The 20,946-nt window shown below is 37.1% G+C and overlaps 1 protein-coding gene across 9 annotated transcripts in view; it reads left to right on the top strand.

Moving 5' to 3' along the window:
* The window catches only part of DMD (dystrophin), a gene marked incomplete at its 3' end in the record, with an annotated part of 2,539,585 nt that overhangs the window by 2,401,127 nt on the left and 117,512 nt on the right, over positions 1-20,946 (top strand). The window lies entirely within an intron of this gene.

Below are 20,946 nucleotides of genomic sequence, written 5' to 3'. Positions count from 1 at the left end.
TTTTTTTCAGAGATTTCTTTCTTAAAAATAACTTTTAGAATTTCACTGATTCCTGAAAATTCAGCATCCCTAAAGGTCCTCATAGTTTTATTTGATGCCCCCAAAGAAAAACACTTGTAATGAATGGCAATTTTTTCCCCACAAAGAAAGAAAATTATTTCAAGTTATTTTTATTGATTTCTTCCATGTGAAACCAAGATGATGCTTTTGCCAACAAATGTTGTATAGAGGAATTTTCTGCCATCTTTTCAATTGATCACAATTCCTAAGGCCTGTCAGGTCATCAGTGTGATCCTTCAAATGATTGCTCTGCTATGGCTTGTTTGCTGTTTGTGTGAGAGCCTGATAGGGTCCTCCCCTTCATAATTTGGAATTTTTTGAAGAAATACAAGTTTACAGATAAGGGGAGAACGCCAATCTCTTTAGACTCTCCTTCATTTATTCTGTCATTTTTAGCCTTGTACAGAATAATCTGAAATTAATTCTCTTGCATTGTGGGTAGATTTTTTAAATTAAAAAAGTCATATTTTCTCTACCTTTTAAAGTCTGCATTTTTGTGAATGGACATGTTTATAGACTAAAACACATGAGGTAATCTCTTTGGGTTTAAAGCTTTGTGATGAAGCCCACAGGAATCAGGGTGTTTGAACATAAATTGTATATATGTGTACAGGGTCTGTGTGCAGCTGTTACTGCTTTTCTGTCACAGATGCTCATCGGTTAATGGATTTTAACTATAGGGTCACTAAGGAATAGAGTTGGTGATATTAACCAAAAAAAATTGTTTTACCTCACTTTTTTCTGCCTATAAATGATATGAATTACTGCGAAAAACTGAAAAATGTACATAATATGTAAGAAAAAGGAAAAGTCACCTATAATTCTATTAGCCAGTGGTATCTAATACATTTCAAGTGATATGTCATGTCAGTTTGGCAGATTGGTTTTTTTTTTTTTTTTCCTTTTGGTGGTGCTGAGGATTGAACCCAGGGCCTCTCATACGCTAGTGCTCTATTTCAGAGCTACATCCTCAATCTGTAATATTTTATTTCAGTCTAGGAGTAAGTGTGTAAACTTGTAAAAAATTTAAATAAAATTGGGATCAGTTAATCTTCAAGTGCTACATTTTTCAGCCCCTACAAAATGTTTTTGGCTTTTAATATTGGACTGATTATAGTACAGGTAGAAGAGCTAAATGTGTATTTTGGCAGATGTGAGAATGAAGGCTTCCTATGAATCAGGTAGCAGCTGTGCTGGGCAAACCCATCCCCTAGCCCAATACTCTCAGGACCTCTAAATTTGTCTGTAAGCCTCCTGTAGCTTACAGAGACCTAGACCACTAGTAAGTTTCCCACTTATGTTACCATGATCGCTAGTTGTAACATTGTAACGTTGTTTTCACCTGGAATTGAACTCAGAGGTGAATTCAGGGGTGCTTACAGCAGAGATGTATCCCTTCCATTTTATCATTATTGTTATTTTATTTTTATTTTACTTATTTATTTTTTGGTACCGGGGATTGAACTCAGGGACACTTGACCACTGAGCCATATCCCCAACCCTTTTTTGTATTTTATTTAGAGACAGGGTCTCAATGAGTTGCTTAGCACCTCCACATCGCTGAGGCTAACTTTGAACTCACAATCCTCCTGTCTCAGCCTCCTGAGCTGCTGGAATTATAGGCGTGCACCACTGCCCCCTTCTTTATTTGTTCTTTTTAGATACACATGATAGTAGAGTGTATTTTGACATTTATACATACATGGAGTATAACTTATTCTAATTATGATCCCATTCTTGTGGTTGTACAGAGAAAGGGTCTTGCTAAGTTATTGAGGGTCTCACTAAATTGCTGAGGCTGGCCTCCAATTTGTAATCCTTCTGCCTCAGCCTCCCTAGACATTGGGATTACAGGACTGTGCCACTGAGCCTGGTTTATAACTTACTTTTATTACAAAATAAATAACATTAAGGTAACACTGGTGTACTTTTAAAAATTGGTGTTAGGGGTAGAACCCAGGGCTTTGTACATGATAAATAAGTGTTGTACCACTGAGCCATATCCCAGCTCTATTCCCTTTTTTTAAGTTTGAAAATAATCAAGTTAACAAAATAAAGAGAAGACAAATAAACCACCCTTCAGAGTTAACTAATTTTATTTTATTTTAGGTACTTTGGATTGAGCTACATCCCCAGTCCTTTTTATTTTCTATTTTGACACAGAGATATACTGGGTTCTTGAGGCTGGCCTTGAACTTTGAATCCTCTTTCCTCAGCCTCCTAAATCACAGATTACAGGCTCTTTGTCCCTGACACAATTAACTAATGTTTAGTAGCCTTCAAAATTTTGTTTCTAAAACATCTTTTCCTTCAATAGATACATTTTTATAAAAATTGAATCGCTCTGTTTTGTGACCTGCTTTTTTTTCACCTAAAAATGTGCTGTGACCATGTTTCCATTTCATTGCAGATTGTTCTCTAACATTTTCATTTATTTATTTATTTATTTATTTATTTATTTATTTATTTATTTATTTATTTTAAGTACCAGGGATTGAATCCAGGGTCACTCAACCACTGAGCCACATCCCCAGCCCTTTTTATATTTTATTTAGAGACAGGGTCTCACTAAGTTACTTAAGGTCTTGCTTAATTGCTGAGGCTGGCTTTGACTTTCGATCCTGTAGCCTCAGCCACCTAAGCCTCTGGGATAACATTTTCTTTTAATTGTCTGTCCTGAAAAGTTACAAACATAGTAGTTTAAAAGTGCTAATTGCTAGCAGGCTGAGGCAGGAGGATTTCGAGTTCAAAGCCAGCCTCAGCAATTTAGCAAGGCACTATTTTGTATTTTATTAGAGATAGGCACTCAGTGAGACCCTACCCTGTCTCCAATAAAATACAAAATAGGGCTAGAGATGTGGCTCAATGGTCAAGTGCCCCTGAGTTCAGTCCCTGGTAAACTCCCCAAAAAAGGCGTTAATCACAGACTATCAGTTTATAGGTGTTTTCACCTTCAGTGGTACTTAAGTGTAAATGTAATCATCATATTTATAAAGTTTTCTTAGTAGTTTGGATGTGATGGTAAACTCAAAGCCAATAGTCTTGCATAGTTTATGACCTGGGACAAGTCACTGGATTTTAGAAAGTAATGGAATTTTACAGTTGGAGGGGATTTTATGGCTCATATATTGCAAATTTTATCATTTATTAAATCTTCTTTATTGAGGTATAATTTGCATATGATAAAATGCAGTCATGTAAATGTGATCAATTGTATAACCCCTTTTGAAAAATCATCCCCCACACACTGCCCCCCCACCCCCACCCCCTCCATCCTGGGGATTGAAACCAGGGGCACTTTACTGCAGAGCTTCATTTCATTCCCAACCCTTTCAATCTTTTATTTTGGCCGGGCAGGTGGCACATGCCTGTAATCCCAGTGGCTCAGGAGGCAGAGGCAGGAGGATTGTGAGTTCAAAGCCAGCCTCAGCAACTTAGCAAGGCCCTAAGCAACTTAGCAAGACCCTGTCTGTATATAAAAAAAAGGCTGGGGATGTGGCTCATTGGTTACATGCTCCTGGGTTTAGTCCCTGGTACCACCAAAATTAAACAAAACAAAACAGAAAATTTTATTTTGAGGCAGGATCTCATTAAGTTAACTGCCCAAGCCCGCTGCAAAACTTGAGATCCTCCTGCCGCAGTTTCCTGAGTTTCTGGGATTACAGGTGTGTACCACTGCACCCAGCTCAAATTCTGTTTCTTTCTAGCTTAATAACACCTTGAAAATGAAGTACATGTTGAAATTTGCTTTTCTGCTTTTAGAGCTAGTATTTCTGTTATAATAAAATAGTCTTTGAGCTTTTTTTTTTTTTTTTTTTTTTTTTTTTTTGGTACTGGGGATCAAACCCAGGGCCTCACACATGTTAGGCAAACGCTCTACCACCGAGCTACATCCCCAGCCCTCTTGGGCCAATAACTTTTTATCAGAAGATGACTCATCATTTGATAAATTCTGTTTATTTGGGAACTGCTTGTATGTGACATGCCAGCAATTGACTGGCATGGTGGGTAGTATCAACATTCACATTTCTTAGGATAGTGAAATCAAGTTCAGAGAGGCATTGATCGGGGCTACATAGTCTTAGGGGGCTATATTAGGATTTGACCCTGCTCTTTTGTTTGTGTTTTCACTGATCTCATTGATTTTATTCATTCAGTGAAGTGTGTCTATGTTGGTCACCACATACCAGCCACAAACCCTACAAATACATACAAATTGACAATTTTTCCTAGGGATAGAAGGTTACTTGAATGATATTTCTGGAAATGGTACAGCGAGTTCCTAGACAGCAGGTACTCCTTCTTTCACTGTTGCCTGACACCTATAGAATGATTGATTTAGATTGTGATATGTCTTCATCTCTTGAGATGACCTACAAGATTAAGTGCCAGCCTTGGCCACTTGTTCCCCCCCTCCATAAATTGTAGTGTTTCAAAGTTGAAATGTAAGCATAACATACTGAAAAGAAACCTTGAGTTTAATTTTTACTTATTGGCATATGTTTTTCTTATTCAAGAGGCATCCCTTTAGGTCTAAATTGCTATTTTGAGAAGATTGGAAGCTTTTTTTTTTTTTGTACCAGGGATTGAACCCAGGGGTGCTTTACCACTGAGTCACATGCACATCCCCCCAGCCCTTTTTATTTTGAGACAGGGTCTCTAAGTTGCTTAGAGGATTGGAAGGAAGCCTTTAACTTTACTCAGTTCATCAAAGGAGAAATGGTATCTTGGTCTGGTGTGTCAAAGGTTTGAGGCCACACCTAGCCTTTCCTCCTAAGGAAAGCTGAACTTTTTTTTTAAGTTGTAGATGGACAGCATGCCTGTATTTATTTATTTTTATGTGGTGCTGAGGATCGACCCCAGTGCCTCACACATGCTAGGACAAGTGCTCTACCACTGAGCTACAACCCCAGCCCAGACACCAGAACTTTCTATGATGACATGCTGAAAAGACCAAGATGTTGCTTGTCCCCTCTGTGCCCCCCACTCCAGATATATCTTTACTGTAGAAGTAGCAGTCGTTCACCATATACATGTGGTATTACAGTTTCCAAGTATGCCCTTTCTTTTTGTTTTTGGTACCAGGGATTGAACTCAGGGGCACTCCACCACTGAGCCCCATCCCCAGCCCTATTTTGTATTTTATTTAGAGACAGGTTGTCACTGTGTTGCTTAGTGCCTCGCTGTTGCTGAGGTTGGCTTTGAACTTGTGATCCTCCTGCCTCAGCCTCCTGAGCTGCTGGGATAATAGGCATGCGCCACCACGCCCGGCTCCAAATATGGCCTTTCTAAGGAAGTTTCCATTCTCTAATTTGCCCAGATCCCAAGAAGCCTGCTCAGCGTACATTTATTTTACTTGCCTTACCTGCAGAAGCGTTCAGGTGTTTCCCTACCCTCAGTATTGGAAGCCAAAAACATTTTGGAAGGACTGAAAAAGTAGCACATGAACATTAACTGATGTGAGGATAGAATTTACTTGGAAAAAAATTTAGGTCTTTTTCTTTTTCACTCTTTTGCCCCTGATTTTCTACAGTGAATTTATATTATTTACCATTAACTATTTAGTAAAAAATGTTTCTTCATAAATTCCCCATGCCATTCCTTAGTGTTTCTTTTGCTGCAAGTCCTGAACCCATGAAAACCCATGACAGAAAAAAACACACATACACACATACTATGCCGTATACTTTTATGTTCATAATTTATATTTAAGCATTCTGATTTTCATGGACTTCCTCAGGTAAATTTAAACTCAAGGAAATTATATGTTTTTAGTTTCTAGCTATGTTCAATCTCAAAAAAAAGCAGACTTAAACATTTTAGTGGTAGAGGGGTGAGGATGTAGCTCATTTACTATGCAGTAGTCCCTGGGTTTGATCCTCAGTAGTGGGGGAAAAATTAGTAATAGAGAACACAAAACTAACACTTTATTTTTATTTTCATTTATTTATTTATTTTTAATGCTGGGGATCAAACCCAGGATCTTAATGCATGTTACCACTGAGCTACCCCTGCAGGACTAACTTTGGATTAAAAAGAAAAAAACAAAAGACAAAGCAACAGGATTAATTTTAGATTTTCCCTCACAGAATTTAAAGGGCTTTTTAGAATGGGCTTTCAACAAATGTTGGAAATATTGGTGTTTTGCTTTGTTTTAGGCTGTGTACTTGTATGAAAGAATTCCAAGTTATGAGAGAGAAAATATTGTCAGAATACCACACAAGCAAAGCAGTTATAGTAATGAAAAAGTTTAAATGCTCCCAGTAACAACCAGAGAGTCATTAGGAATTTGAGACTTTAGAAAATTTTCTACATAACATTAACAATTTTGCAGAAGCAGTGTTTTTGGGTTTTTGTTTGTTTGTTTCTTTTGATATTAGGGATTGAACCCAGGGGTGCTTAACCACTGAGCCACATCCCCAGCCCTTTTTGTTTTATATTTAGAGACAGGTGCTTGCTAAGTTGCTGAGGGCCTTGCTAAGTTGCTGAGGCTGGCTTTGAACTTGTGATTCTCCTGCCTCAGCCTCCTGAGCCACTGGGGTTACAGGTATGCACCACCTCACCTGGCTTGGCTTCATGTTTTGCTAGGAAGAAATAACCAAAAACAATTTGAAGACAGTTTTCTCTTGGCATTTTTCTTCTCCTTTTTTTCTTTGTTCCTGAGTATGGGGACTGAACCTGGGGTGTTCTCCCACTATTCTTTTAGTATTTTTCTGTGACTCCCCCCAGTAGTCATAGAATTGTGATAGAGAGTAATGAGGTGAGTAGGATATAAAAAAACAAAATTTCCCATATCATTTTTATAGAGTTTACTATCTTTATCTTTAAAATTAGTGTATTGGAAAAAAATAGAAGAATTTTTTCTCTTACTTTGGGCTGAGGGTGGGGCAGATTGTTTACAAAACTTGCTGTGATGATAATTTTTCAAGAGGTACCTTTAGGCTGATTCTGCTGACAAATGGATTTAATCATTCCTGCTTTAAAAATAAACATTCTGGGGAAAAAAAAGATCATGCATCCCTCTGTGTTCTTCAGGCTTAGTGAAGCAAGATGGTATCCGGTAGGAAAGCTCTTGAGGTATTTCCCACAAAGCCTCTCTGGATCATTCATTTGTTGTTGAGAGGATGTATTCCTCATGTTTTCTTAGAAGTAATAATATGCTGAATTCATGAGGTGAATTTCAGGTTTCTTTCAGCATGTTTTATAAATATAAAGGAAAGAACATTGTTTATTAGGTTATCTTGGTGATTTAAACCTTAAAGCTCTTTAAGGCTCCAAAGGCATTTATAAAAATCAGTAGGTATTAGATGGTAATGTGCTCTGGAATTTATTTTCAAATAATAATATAACATTGATTTACATGAAGTGCAATTATATGATTAAAAGCCTGCCCTGGTAATTGACATTTAGTCCCCTAAGATCATTGTGGGACTGGGACACCTGTTATCCCAGTGACTCAGTAGACTGAGGCAGGAGGATCCCAGGTTAGGCCAACCTTGTTAATTTAGTAAAACCCTGTCACAAAATAAAATAAAAAGGATTCCCTAGTCCTTTTTATTTTATTTATGTAGTTCAGTGACAGAATTGCCCTCAAGTCCAATCCCCAGTACTACCAAAAAAAAAATACATAAAACAAAAATACCAAAAAAATTCTAAAAAGCTCTTCCACTTTAGAGTAGTTGCCTAGCATGTTTGAGGTCGTGGGTTGAAAAAAAAAAAGTGCCACTTAAAATACTTTGAAAAAATATTTCTTAGTCTGCTTGATTGAGGATATAGTAATTATAAACACAATAAAATTTTTAAGTGGTCCCCCCATGGTTCTTTTCTAAACTACATTATGTTTTGTACATTAATGTACATCAAAACAACAGAGGAATAGTAGAGTACAAAGGACACATAGGTAAAAGTAGGATAACATGAAGAAACACTAAGCTTCAGAAAGATAACTGACTTTATTTCAAATAATTTATTAAATTTTAGATGCACTGTCTGTTCTGATGTTACCTATTCCAATTTCCTTTTACTTCATCGGATCCCTTTCAACCAATAGTTTTCTTTCAGACTATTAGTTCTTCTCCTTTCCTAAAGTTATAGAAAGATCTAGCATGTCTGTTGTCCAGGTTTTGGAACCTGCTATCCAGCAAGGTACTTACTCAAATGATACAAACATTTTCAATTTTTTTTCAGTATTGAGGATTGAACCTAAGGGAGCTTAACCACTGAGCAACATTCCCAGCCCTTTTATTAAACCATTTATCTTATCTTATCTTATCTTATCTTATCTTATCTATCTATCTATCTATCTATCTATCTATCTATGTATCTATGTATCTATCGGTACTGGGGATTGAATTCAGGGGCACTTGACCACTGAGCCACATCCCCAGACCTGTTTTGAATTTTATTAGAGACAGGGTCTCACTGAGTTGCTTAGCACTTGGCTTTTGCTGAGGCCTGCTTTGAACTTGGGATACTCCTACCTCAGCCTCCCGAGCGGCTGGGATTACAGGTGTGCACCACTGCGCCCGGCCTAAATCTTTTACTTTGAGATAGGGTCTTGCTAAGTTGCTGAGGGCCTCTCTAAGTTGCAGAGGCAAGACATGAACTTGTGATCCTTCAACTTCAGCCTTCCGAATTGCTGGGAAGACAAAAATTTTCAATTTTCAAAATATTACTATTTTATGAATTCCTACCTTTAGCCTCATGTTTGTTTCCTCAGAAGTGCTTCATAATATTAAAATGAGGGCTTAATTTTAGGGTGTAATGGATTTGAGGTTAGTGCGATTCTTCTGCAGTCTTAGTTAAGAGGATTAATTAAGTCCTAGTTTAGAGACTTAGAGCTTCAAGATAACTGAATACCATTATTAATAAATAATTGTAGGACTGAGGTTGTAGCTCAGTGGCAAAGCATATGTTTAACATGTGCAGGGCTCTGCCACCTAATAATAATAATCAGAAGAAGAAGCAGGAATTATACCCTCAAAGATAGAGTTAGGATCACTGCCATAGAAATCCTTGTACCTCTTTCTTCAGTTTGCTCAACAGGAAGGAATATTGTAAATGTTTGCTCATTCTCCTTCTCTTTTGATAAGCATTCTGCATTCCATTAAGTATTCCCTCCTGAGGATGCTCTCAGATTAGAAACTGCAGGATTCAGAATGACTATGAATTCCTTTTGCATTAGGCACTTGTCCTAATGCTTTTCTCAGCACATTTTGTAAACTAAACTGTTCTCCAGTAAGTTACTCAGTATTTAGGTTTCCTTGGCTTTTGCCTCTAGCTCCTTAAGTATTGCTAAGTATCAAACCTCTACCTTTTGTTCTATACCAGTGCCTTGAACTAGAAGGAATATCTAGATTCATATCCCAGCTTGGGTGTGACCTTGGGCTTACTTTTTTGAAATATCACTGTCTTAATCAGCTATTTTGCCACTGTGACCAAAAGACTTGACAAGAACAGTTAGAAGAGGAAAAGTTTATTTGGGGTCTCATAGTTTTAGGCGTCTGAGTCCATAGAAGGCTGGCTCCATTCCTCAGGGCTCCAGATGTGGCAGAACATCATGGCTGAAGAGTGTGATAGAAGAAAGCAGCTGGGGACATGGCACCAGGAAGCAGAGAGAGCCCTGCTCAACAAGGACAAAATATATACCCCAAGGCAGAAACTCAGGCACTCACCTCCTCCAGCCACACCCTACCTGCCTACAGTTATCACCGAGTTAATCCTATCAGGGAATTAATTCGCTGATGAAGTTAAGTCTCTCATAACCATATCTAAACCATAACAATCATGTTGGACAGTGATCTTCAATCTCTAAAAGTGTGGGTTTCATTTAACTCCTGGCTAGAGTAAGGCTCGATAGTGTGAATACTGTTGCCCTAATCCCCCAATTTCTTTGTTACTACCAACTTGAAGGATATGAATAATCGAATCATTTATAATAATTATACGTTTTATTTACATAGCATTTATTTGTATAGTACTTTACATTGTACAGTTTACAGAAATAACCATATTTAACCCTTACACAGCAGTAAATTAGCTGGCATATGACCTGGATTTTCTTCAGTTTTAGTTCCAGATCTTCTGTTCTGTCACCCTTTGAGTGTATGTCCTGTTTTTTGATTTTGATAATAATGTTCTCATATTAGCAGATGGGGCAACTCCTTCCTTTCCATTTAGACTTGAGCAGACTGAGGCTCAAGACCTGATTTGACTTATTCATACTGACAGAAGTAGAAGATAAGTAACCAAGTCCAGAACATACATTTTATGGCTCCTAGTTCACAGTTCTCAAGGGAATATCTATTACTCCTAGCATGATTTATAAAACTGCTCTATCAGCATAATTAAGCTATGGAATCCCAAATGACATTCTCTATTCCACAGCTGACAAAGTTAGCACAGGAGATTTACTCAGATTTGCAAAATAGAATATGTAAGACATTAAGGCCATTATAGATGTTTTTCCTTTACTTTTTCCATGCTTATAAGATAAAAAAAATTAAAACTAGCCCTTTTTGCATTGATTAGTATCAATTGATTTTCTCCCACTTGTAAAATAGAAATGCAATTTGCAAATTAAAATTTATTGTACTTTAATGGAAAATTCTATGATAACTTTTTTTTTCTTGTTCAAATAACTTGATTTAAAGCTTCTGAGAGAAGAACATAAATAAACAGATATTTCTGATTGGCATCTTGTGAAGCTTATTTCAGAAAGAAACTCAAAAAGAATGGCCTCTCAGACTCTGACTGGTTTACAATTTAAAAGAACTGCTAAATTGAAGTTTATTTGATCTAAATAAGAGAGCATTAAGGTTACACCTGCAGCGGGGAGAAAAGTGCTAGATGTGTACAATTTTATGTAGCTGGATCTGCAGAAGATGAGTTTGCACACGGAGAAAAGGCATCTAAAAACGTGTCTGTTCTTATTCAGACATTTCCAATATTTCTTTTTTAAGCACACAAGTCTGATTACCTCTGTATGTCTCTTGGGAGCTGCATTTTTGCTGGAAAGAGATTCAGAACAGTCAGAACACTCACATAAAATAGATAGTGAGTTTTAAAGTCCATACCTTCCACAGTAGTAATAAAATGACCTAAAAATATTCTAAAAGACTCTTTTATGACATAGTGGATGAATCATTAGCTTATTTATGAATTGGTGATATTCTGTGACAGTGTTTCAGATTTTGCCATTTCACGCAGTCTTGCTCGCTTGCATAACTCCAGGGACGTCCTTGTGCCCCCTCATAAATTGAAGCTTATGTAACTGGGGAAAATGTTATATATGTGGTGTGTGAATATATGTGTGTGTGCACATGTGCACATACACATTTATTTATGTATTCACATGTATATTCTTAAATGAGACTTAATTTTGGTGAGAATGTGATACTTTATGTGTTTTGTTTTCTGGTCCTCAAAAAAAAAAAAGGGACTGTCTTTTGGTACTGGGATTTGAACTCCAGGGCACTTGACCACTGAGCCACATCCCCAACTCTATTTGGTATTTTATTTAGAGACAGGATCTCACTGAGTTGCTTAGTGCCTCACTGTTGCTGAGGCTAGCTTTGAACTTGTGATTCTCCTGCCTCAGCCTCCCGAGCCGCTGGGGTTACAGGTGTGCGCCACCATGCCCAGCCAGGGACTGTCACTTTCGGAACACTCCCTCTCGAGCTGGTGAAGGGCTGTTTTGTTGTTGTTTTTAACATACAGTACTTCACAGAATTTTAGATGGCTCTACTGAAACTGACTAGTAAGCACTCACAGGACATATAACGCATCACACAGGTTCAGCAGCACTTGATCTAGACTTGGACTATACCTTCTTATATGAGGTGAACCCATTGATAATGCATTTGAATGTCATGGTAATGAAAAGTTACTGGAAAAGTTGCATAATGCACCCTCAATTTCTATATTTGTGATAGACCATATTTTGAATAGTGCTGTTCTCTTATGTTTGGTACTGCGGATTGAACCCAGGGGCATCACTGAGCTACATCCCCAGCCCTATATTGTATTTTGTTTAGAAACTGAATTGCTTAGTGCCTTGCTTTTTCTGAGGCTGGCTTTGAACTCGTGATCCTCCTGTCTAAGCTGCCCTAGCTTCTGGGATTACAGGCTTGCACCACAGTGCCTGGCTAGAACACTTAATTTTTGAAGGCATAAATGTAAACTCAGGTCAAGTGATCTTGGCACTCCTAAGTGATTATTTTAGAAGTCAAAACATAAAAATCACCCTGTCATAGGAAAGGGCCAAAGATTAAGGGTCGGAGCCCTGCTGCCTAGTGTTATTGCCTCTCTTACCTCTTATAATTAAATATAATGTGATATATTTCAAATACAAATTTATAAACTGTGGTACATGTTCTCTTTACATTAAACAATGTTTCAATGGGTGAACTAATTGATTGTACTTTGACTTTTCTATTGTCACTTTATGAATTTAGATTTGGAGGCCATGATTTGTAGCAGCAAATCAGCTTATTGAGTTTGAGACTGGAGAGATATGGATTTAATAATAAATATTAGACTATATTGTTTAATTTCTCCCGATTCTAAGACAATATACAATTTAGAAGAGAAAATACATGCCATAACCTTTAACTGTGAATGCAAATGAGTTTATCAATATTTTATATACATATTTTACCTTAGTATTTCTCTTTCTATCTATATCTTTAAAATCCCAAAAGTTTAAATAAACTTCAAAGTCATATATATGTGTCATAAAAACACAATGGTAGAGAAACATGCTTAATAATTCATAAGTACAAAGAATGGAGAAAGCCTGGGCAATTATGTGACATGCTTGGAAAAATGCCTAACACAGCATAAACATCTAATAAATGGTGGTACTATTATGATAGCAGGAGAATGGCTACAGGGATAAGAAGGAAGGAAAGCAAAAAAAAAGTCTTATATGATATTGAAACTTTTGATGATAAAGTTTTTGACTTGGAAGATCTTATCAATCAGAGTCCAGTCAGAAAATGGAAACCATTCTAGTTATTTTGAACAGAAGTAATTCAGTGCAGGAAACTGTCTACTCAAGGGTGGAAGAAGGAAGAAATCATCCAGATAGCTTGAAAACTTATGCTGTACCGAGGCATAGCGAGATAATAGAAAGAGATGGTGTCACCAGAGTGTAGATGCCATAGTCATCTATCTGATGGTGGGACCACTGAGGAAGGTGCCCATAAGAAGGAGCTAGAGCCAGGAAGGAGACAGAGCTGGTGCCAGACCTTTTTCTGGAGGCAGAGTGAGAGAGGGAGAAGTACCATGGCCTGGCTTGTCCTCCTTTTCTCTAGTCTTCTGCCAGCGACTCCCATTGGCCAAACTTGCCTGGAAGCCAATTGGGAAAGGGAGCAGGAAAATGGTCTGAAATAAAGATCTAAAGAGCAGGGAAAGGGCAGAGAGTGGATCTGAGAACCAGCAAGCAAATGACTGAAGTACAGGAGATCTCATTGATGGTGACACAGCCAGCCATCTATGCCAATATGCAGGGAATGAGAAATGCACAAAGCCTAAAAAGCTTTCATAGGAATTTTTGTGTGTGAGATGACTTAAATAAAGCACCAACAGGGCATTGTTTGTTCAAAGGAAACTGACCTAAAGAAAGGAGGTAGCATTAAAAAAAAAACGGCCTGCACAGAAGTCTAGACAGGAAGGATAACCTCCCATACATTTGATTATATCACTTGCATTGTTTATAGTTGTTTATGCTCAAGATAAAGACAGCCAGGCATGGGGGCACACATTTGGGAGACTGAAGCAGGAGGATCACTAATTCAAAGCCAGCCTTAGCACCTCAGTGAGGACCTAAGCAACTTATTGAGACCCTGTCTCAAAATAAAAAGTAAAAAGGGTTGGGAATGTATCTCAGTGGTTAAGCACCCTTGGGTTTAATCCCTGTCACCAAAAAAGAAAGAAAGAAAATCACTTTGATCTCAGCACCAAGAAATAAAGAAAGCCATTATTTACATTTTAGACAATTGCTTTCAGTCTTTTCTCCTGTGCATTTGTATAGTTGTTTGAGATAATATTATGCCTGTAATGTTGCATCTTACTTTATTCATTAACTGTAATAAGTCTTAACAGTTTTCAGGGGGTCTTATCTTTCCCTGGTTGTATTTTATAGGGTACGGCTTTTGGGGAAAAAAGACAGCAACAACAAAACCACTTTCTCAAGTTTTAAAAATTGATTTGTAATGAAGAAAACTTTGTGTTTAATTTATGAAAATAAATCTATAAGATTCAAGCTTCTGCCAGGCACCATGGTGCACGCCTGTAGTCCCAGTAGCTCTGGAGGCTAAGGCAGAAGGAGTTCAAAGCCAGCCTCAGCATTGGCAAGACACTAAGCAACTCAGTGAGATCCTGTTTCTAAATACAATACAAAATAAGGCTGGGGATATGGCTCAGTGATCAAGTGCCCCTGAGTTTAATACCTGGTACTGCCCCCCCTTCAAAAAAAATATTCAGGCTTCTGAAAAGAAAGCCAAGTAAAGTGTTAGGATGTCTTTCTTCAAACAAGCCACTTAATGTGTAAGTGATGTTACAGAATAAAGTCAGTGTGGTCAAAAATAGTCCATTATCAGAAGGTTGTTAAATAACATTTAAGTGTTATAAGTATAGTACATAAAGTTTATGAATCAAAGTAATCAAAATTAGCAGTTTCCCACCATAAACTTTTTTTTGGGGGGTAACTGGGATTAAACCCAGAATCCTCTACCACTGAGCTCCACCCCCCAGCACTTTTTATTTTTTATTTTGAGACAGGGTCTTGCTAAATTGCTGAGTCTAGACTTGAATTTGAGATCTGCCTCAGCCTCTGTAGTATCTGGGATTACAGGTGGGTGCCACCATGCCCAGCCCCACCACAAATATTGGGTGGATAAAATTTCCTTTATCAAGTATTTATGATCTCAGGTGACAAGGCAGTTATCCTTGGAAACTTTCATGTTATGGGGAAATCTTTTCTTATGTAGCAACCAAGTTTGGACAGAAACTCTATGTTGAGCTTCTGTAGGTTTTAATTTTTCTAACAAATAGATTTCAGTCACCTTCAGTTTATCTCTCTGGAAAGACACAATGGCTAGCAAAGTGCTTCTTCCATCTTCTCGAAACATTTGTGTCTACATTTAGTGTGTCTTTTTCAAGGTTCTTGTCTGTACTGCCAGTTAAGGCTTTGTTGGAGCCTCTTAATTCAGTTGCATTTTCTGGCCAAGATACAATTAAAGAACATGGAACTGATAATTATTTCCACAGTTGTTTCCAATTTTTTCATGGCTCTGAGTAAGACATGGGGAACATCTTTGTGCACAAACATAAAACCTTTCCATATTTGATTCATAAAAGTGGAATCACTGAGTCAAAGGGGATTAACGTTTTTAAGCTTCTTGGTAAATATTGCCTGAAGCTCTCTTAAAAGGTTGTACCCATTTAGACTCCTAATAATCAGGTGCCCAACTAATCATGGCCTTTCTAGCATGGAACATTATTTTTACTTTTGCTATTGTAATAGGGAAAATAAAACTATCCCATTGTTATTATTTGCATATCTTTAGTAATCATGAGTGTTTTCTTTGAAGTATTTCCTTGGTGGGGTACTCTGGATTGAACTCAGGGCCCTTAGCCACTGAGCTCATCTCCAGCCCTTTTTATTTTTTATTTTTTTTTTTTGGTGCTGGGGATCAAACCCATGGCTTTATGTAAGCAAGGCAAGAACTGTATCAACTGAGCTATATCTCTAGCCCTCAGCCCTTTTTATTTTGAGATAGTATCTTGCTAAGTTTTTAGGCTCTCCCTAAATTGCTGAGGCTGGCCAAATTTGCTATCCTCCTGTCTGAGCCTTCTAAATCATTGGTATTACAGGTATGTATCACTGCACCTGGCCCAACTTGTTTTTGAATAATGAAAAAGCAAAACTAATTTAAACATTGGAAACTCTTCTTGACTTTTTTTTTAAACCAGGGCCTTTCATGTGCTTGGCAAGTGCTCTGACACTGAGCTAAATCCTCAACCCTTCTTCCTGACTTTTCTGATATAATGCAAGCTTTATTTGTTGTTGTATGTTGAGGACCTCAGTGACAAGAGACTCTTGATTATATACCTTAGCATTCTCTTCTCCCAGCAAAATAAGCCTAATTCTTTATCCATCCTCAGCAGACCTATTGTCTCCCCATTAAATTAGATTTCCTTATTCTTTGTACCAACTCTAGTTTCTTCACATTTAAAAATATATGTAGAACCCCAAATTGCAGTGGTTCTCTTAGTAAAAGGGCTATATGGTTAGGAATAAAGGAGTAAGCTGGGCACAATGGTGAATACCTGTAATCCCAGCCACTCCAGTACCTCAGAAGGTTGAGGCAGGAGTATTGCAAGGCCAGCCTTGGCAATGTAGTGAGGCCTTTGACAACTTAGTAAGACCCTGTCTCAAAATAACAAAATTCAAAGGTCTGGGGGCATATCAAAGTGGTAAAGCATCCCTGGGTTCAATCCCCAGTACCAAACAAACAAACAGGAAGAAGGTTTCTTTCAGTGTCTTGGACTGAAGAAGATATCCTCATACCATAAGTATGGGCAATTTATATTTATAGTCCCCTGTGAGGCATTCATTCCCTCCCACCACCCCACAAATATGGAAGACTTAGATTGTTCACAAAAGAGCATGATACAGAGAAATATAAGAACTGATTCCTGTCTGTTACCTAAGTTGATATTATCCTGGACATGCAGAGATCTCATGACGTGTTAGAAGTCCTTGCCTGAGACAGTGGAGGACACAGTAGAATCTCTACTTGTGGCCATTGGGTGAATGCTTAGTTATCCTAAGTTCTTTTCATCTTTGGGACCCAAATGACAACCAAGTTATTATTTTTAAACTGTGCTTCATTTTTTTTATTAGCATGTACTACACATATTAATGGGGTTCAACATGTTATTTTCTTTTCTCTCTCTCTTTCTTTCCTTCCTTCCTTCCTTTCTCTCTCTCTCTCTCTCTCTCTCTCTCTCTCTCTCTCTCTCTCTCTCTTTACCAGGGATTGAACTCAGGGGCACTCTACCACTGAGCCACATCCCCAGCCCTATTTTGTATTTTATTTAGACACAGGGTCTCACTGAGTTGCTTAGCACCTCACTGTTGCTGAGGCTGGCTTTGAACTCATGATCCTTCTACCTCAGCCTCCCCAACCACTGGGATTACAGGAGTGCGCCACTGCACTTGGCTATTATTTTCTTTTTTCTGGAGTTACAGTAGTTTATTATTGCCAACATGTACTCACTTTGCTTTATATAAGACTGATTTAAATGTCTCAAGTTGAAATGACTGAAGGTGTGTAAATTCAAGTTTATATGGATACATGAACTGTATACACACACATACACACAGAGCTTATAGTTGCCTATTATCATTGTGTAAGAATTCTTAAAAATCCTATGTCAATTTCACAAAAGACCTTATCATCTTCTTTTTATTTATTTATTTTTTTAAAGAGAGAAAATTTTTTAATATTGTTTTGTTTTGTTTTCGGCGGATACAACATCTTTGTATGTGGTGCTGAGGATCGAACCCGGGCTGCACGCATGCCAGGCAAGCGCGCTACAGCTTGAGCCACATCCCTAGCCCAAGCATCTTCTTTAAGGAATAAAATTGACATATATGAGAGAATTAATAAGTACTATAACTTAAGTTAAATCAAGGTCAAATATTGGGTACTTTACATAGGTAGGAAGAACAATATTGATTAGAATGTTTAGAGAAGTTTGTTTGGAGAATAGAAGAAAACATTTTTTCTAGAAAGGAATTTGTAACAGTTAAGATTATGATATTCCACATAGTTTAGCTGTATAAACAAGGCTGTAACTGAAAGACTGGTTTATTTACAAGCCAATGAGGACATTTTTGGGGTGAGAATTCAGATTTTTGAAGAAAAACTGATTCAGTACCACTAGGGTAAATTAAGTGACTTAAAATATAGACATTTAAATTGCATTTGATTGGCAATGGGAAATTTGTTGAGTCTTAGGGAGAAGAGATGATGAAGTTTGTAGTCTGTGACTAGGAATAGAAATTTGATATGATAGTGAAGGGTAGATAGAGAAGAGATTAGTTATTTTCTATTTGTGTGTGTGTGTGTGGTAATTGAGATGAAGAGGGTGATAGGAAAGCAATGGGGGTGAGGGGAGGAGGCAGCCTGATTCCAGAAATTTCCTTATCAAAATAGAATTGCTTGGAAATAGTAAGAGATTGCATAGTTATTAATGAAAAGGGAAGAGTTATAAGATACCTTCTAGGTTTGAAGCTTTGATGAAACAGTAGAATAATACCATTCAACAAAAAAGGAAATTGCAAATTGATCGGGGCAATAGGGAATTTTATTGACTTATATACTTATTTGTAGTTCATCTTACAAATTTATTTTTGACAGTTTATATAGATGTATGAACTTACATGCCATAAACATATATTTCTCATTAATCCTCTCAAAAGCCCTGTGAAGTATTATTATTATCTCCATTGTGCAGATGAAACTCAGAGAAAATAGGTAATTTGCTCACATGGCATAGGATTTAACTGTAGTTTTAATGCCTAAACCAGTGATTTAGTCCCTGAACTGTACTTTTTTCCTTGGAAGTGACAGTGGCATTTTGAAGACAAAATGCCTTAAAGGCATTTGAAAAGGGGAATTTAGGAAAGATTTCAGAGTCATCTACCTGATAAAAAAGATAACTTGAATTTTGATTGCACTTTGCAATACAAAGTACTTGGGGCAAGGTAAGGTTCTTCTATTCCTTATTAAATCCTATCTTGGAAGTTTTAAAGATACAGTATCTCATTTAGTTCTGCAATAGCCTTTGCAACAGATACTATTATTGTTTCTTTTAAAAATGAAGAAAGTGAAGCTTAAGAAAAGTGAGGTTACTTTCCCAAGCACCCAGGGAGATGGTATAATGATGAAGAGAAGGGACTTTAGGGTCACATGGATCTGGGTTTTAATCCTTAGGCCTTTGATTTCCTTACTTCTAAAATGGGACTGAAATAACCATCAAAGTTGGAGGTAATTATATGAGAATTTAGGTATTTGGTTTTAACACATAGTAAGCACCCAATAAATGATAGCCATTATTACTGTTATTTTACTGGAAAATCAGAGCTATAACTTTAGCCCATCAGTTTTTCTTCTCCAGTGATTTTTCCGTGTATAGTAGTTCCCTCCTGGAAAGCAGTGAATGAAGCCAAGAATTTGGAAAAAAGCAAAGGGAGAGAATTGTGGCAAAGTAGGATAGATTGACTTAACACAATCATGTTTTTAGAAAAATAAAGTGTATACTGATTTTTAAAAAATCAAACATTAAAAGGTAGTGTGAAAAATAAGTCTCCTAATTCCATTTGTTACAGGCAATTAATAGTCTTTTTTCCTTCTGTAGAGGTTTTATGCATATACAAGCAGACATATATAAAACTATGCCCTTTTTACACATTGATTGCCATCACCTTTCATATTTTTGTATTATTAAAGTTTTTTTCCTGTAGAACAGACTGATGGATTGGGAATAAAAACTTCCTTTCTGGAAAGTTATACTAGTATCTTTATGAGACAGAAACCCAGAAACAAATGTCGAAAGTCTATTATCAGCAACTAGTGGCCTTTAAATCAAACTGGACAACCATTCAAAGCTTCATAAATTAGCTCTCATAATTTCTAAAACAAACAAATCATTATTCAAATGAGAAATTAAAATTATCATCAAAAGTACAGAAAGGATGAATTTATTTTATAAGCTCCACACTTAAGGAAGTGTTTGGGACCTGGTTTCTTAGTTCAGTATTAGGCCTGCTGCTGTTCTTTATTCAAAAAAAAATCATATCCTCACTTCCTGATGTCATCATATAATATAGTCTACCCATGACTTTATGTGTCAGGGCTGTTTAGGAGGAGCTAAATCTTAAAAAGTTAAGAAGATTCTCAAGATCTGGAAACTACTCTAAAGCAAAGAAGTTTTAGACCCTGTTGGCTTCTGGGAAAATTTGTTTTCCAGTCAGATACTTGTCAAGGTTAATGAAATTCATGGGCCCTCTGTTCAAATTGGGAGCAATTGGGAGCCCTTAAGCCCAAAGAGTAGGTTTGAAGTCCCCACTTAGAAAGCTCCTTTGTATTTTGTTCTCTGGCTCTGTCTGCTAGGAGAAAGAAACACTTGGCTTCTAGTCTGTTTTTCTCCTGATTAGGGAACCTAGAACAGGTTACTAAGAACTTGCTAGTCCTCAGCATTATCGTTTGGAAAAAGGCAATTACACCTTTGGGTTCTAGGGTGCTATGTGTTTAATAAAAATCATATTTAATTTATATATAAATTATATATTTACTTATGTAAAAGTTACATATGTAAATTATGTCTATATATCTCAAATAATACCCATAATGAGGAGGTAGAGATAAGTTAAAGCTACCTAAGGAATTTAATTCTTCTTTGTCCAGTATCTATAAAATTCTTTAGCAGTCTGGCAAGAGCCACATTTCCTGCCTTGAGACAAGATTTAGGCCTTTCTGAACTTTCCCTTAGGCTGTGTTCCAAAAGTTTATTTGTAAGTTAGTTGCTTACTTGGAATAAAATGTTATAAGTGGAGGTTAGGTCCCCAAGTCACAGGATCTTATTTAACCCTCACAAGGCCTAATATACTGTACTATGTCAATAAAATGCAGCTACATGTGTCTGTGGGAGCAACATACTTTTTATGGTAGAAATAGTGAATACTTGTACTGCAGGTGTTGATTCCTCTATTTCCAAACCTTCCTTGGATAAGAAGGAGTGGATATTTCTTCATTAGTGTTCCTGTTAAATTTCTGGTCACTTTACCACTCTATTGATTGTTCTGTTTCC

This window comes from Spermophilus citellus (genome assembly GCF_964194105.1).
Source record: "Spermophilus citellus genome assembly, chromosome: X".
In the NCBI taxonomy this organism is placed as follows: Eukaryota; Metazoa; Chordata; class Mammalia; order Rodentia; family Sciuridae; genus Spermophilus; species Spermophilus citellus.
The sequence above is the reverse complement of the archived record's forward strand: the minus strand, read 5'-3'. Positions and strand labels throughout refer to the sequence as shown.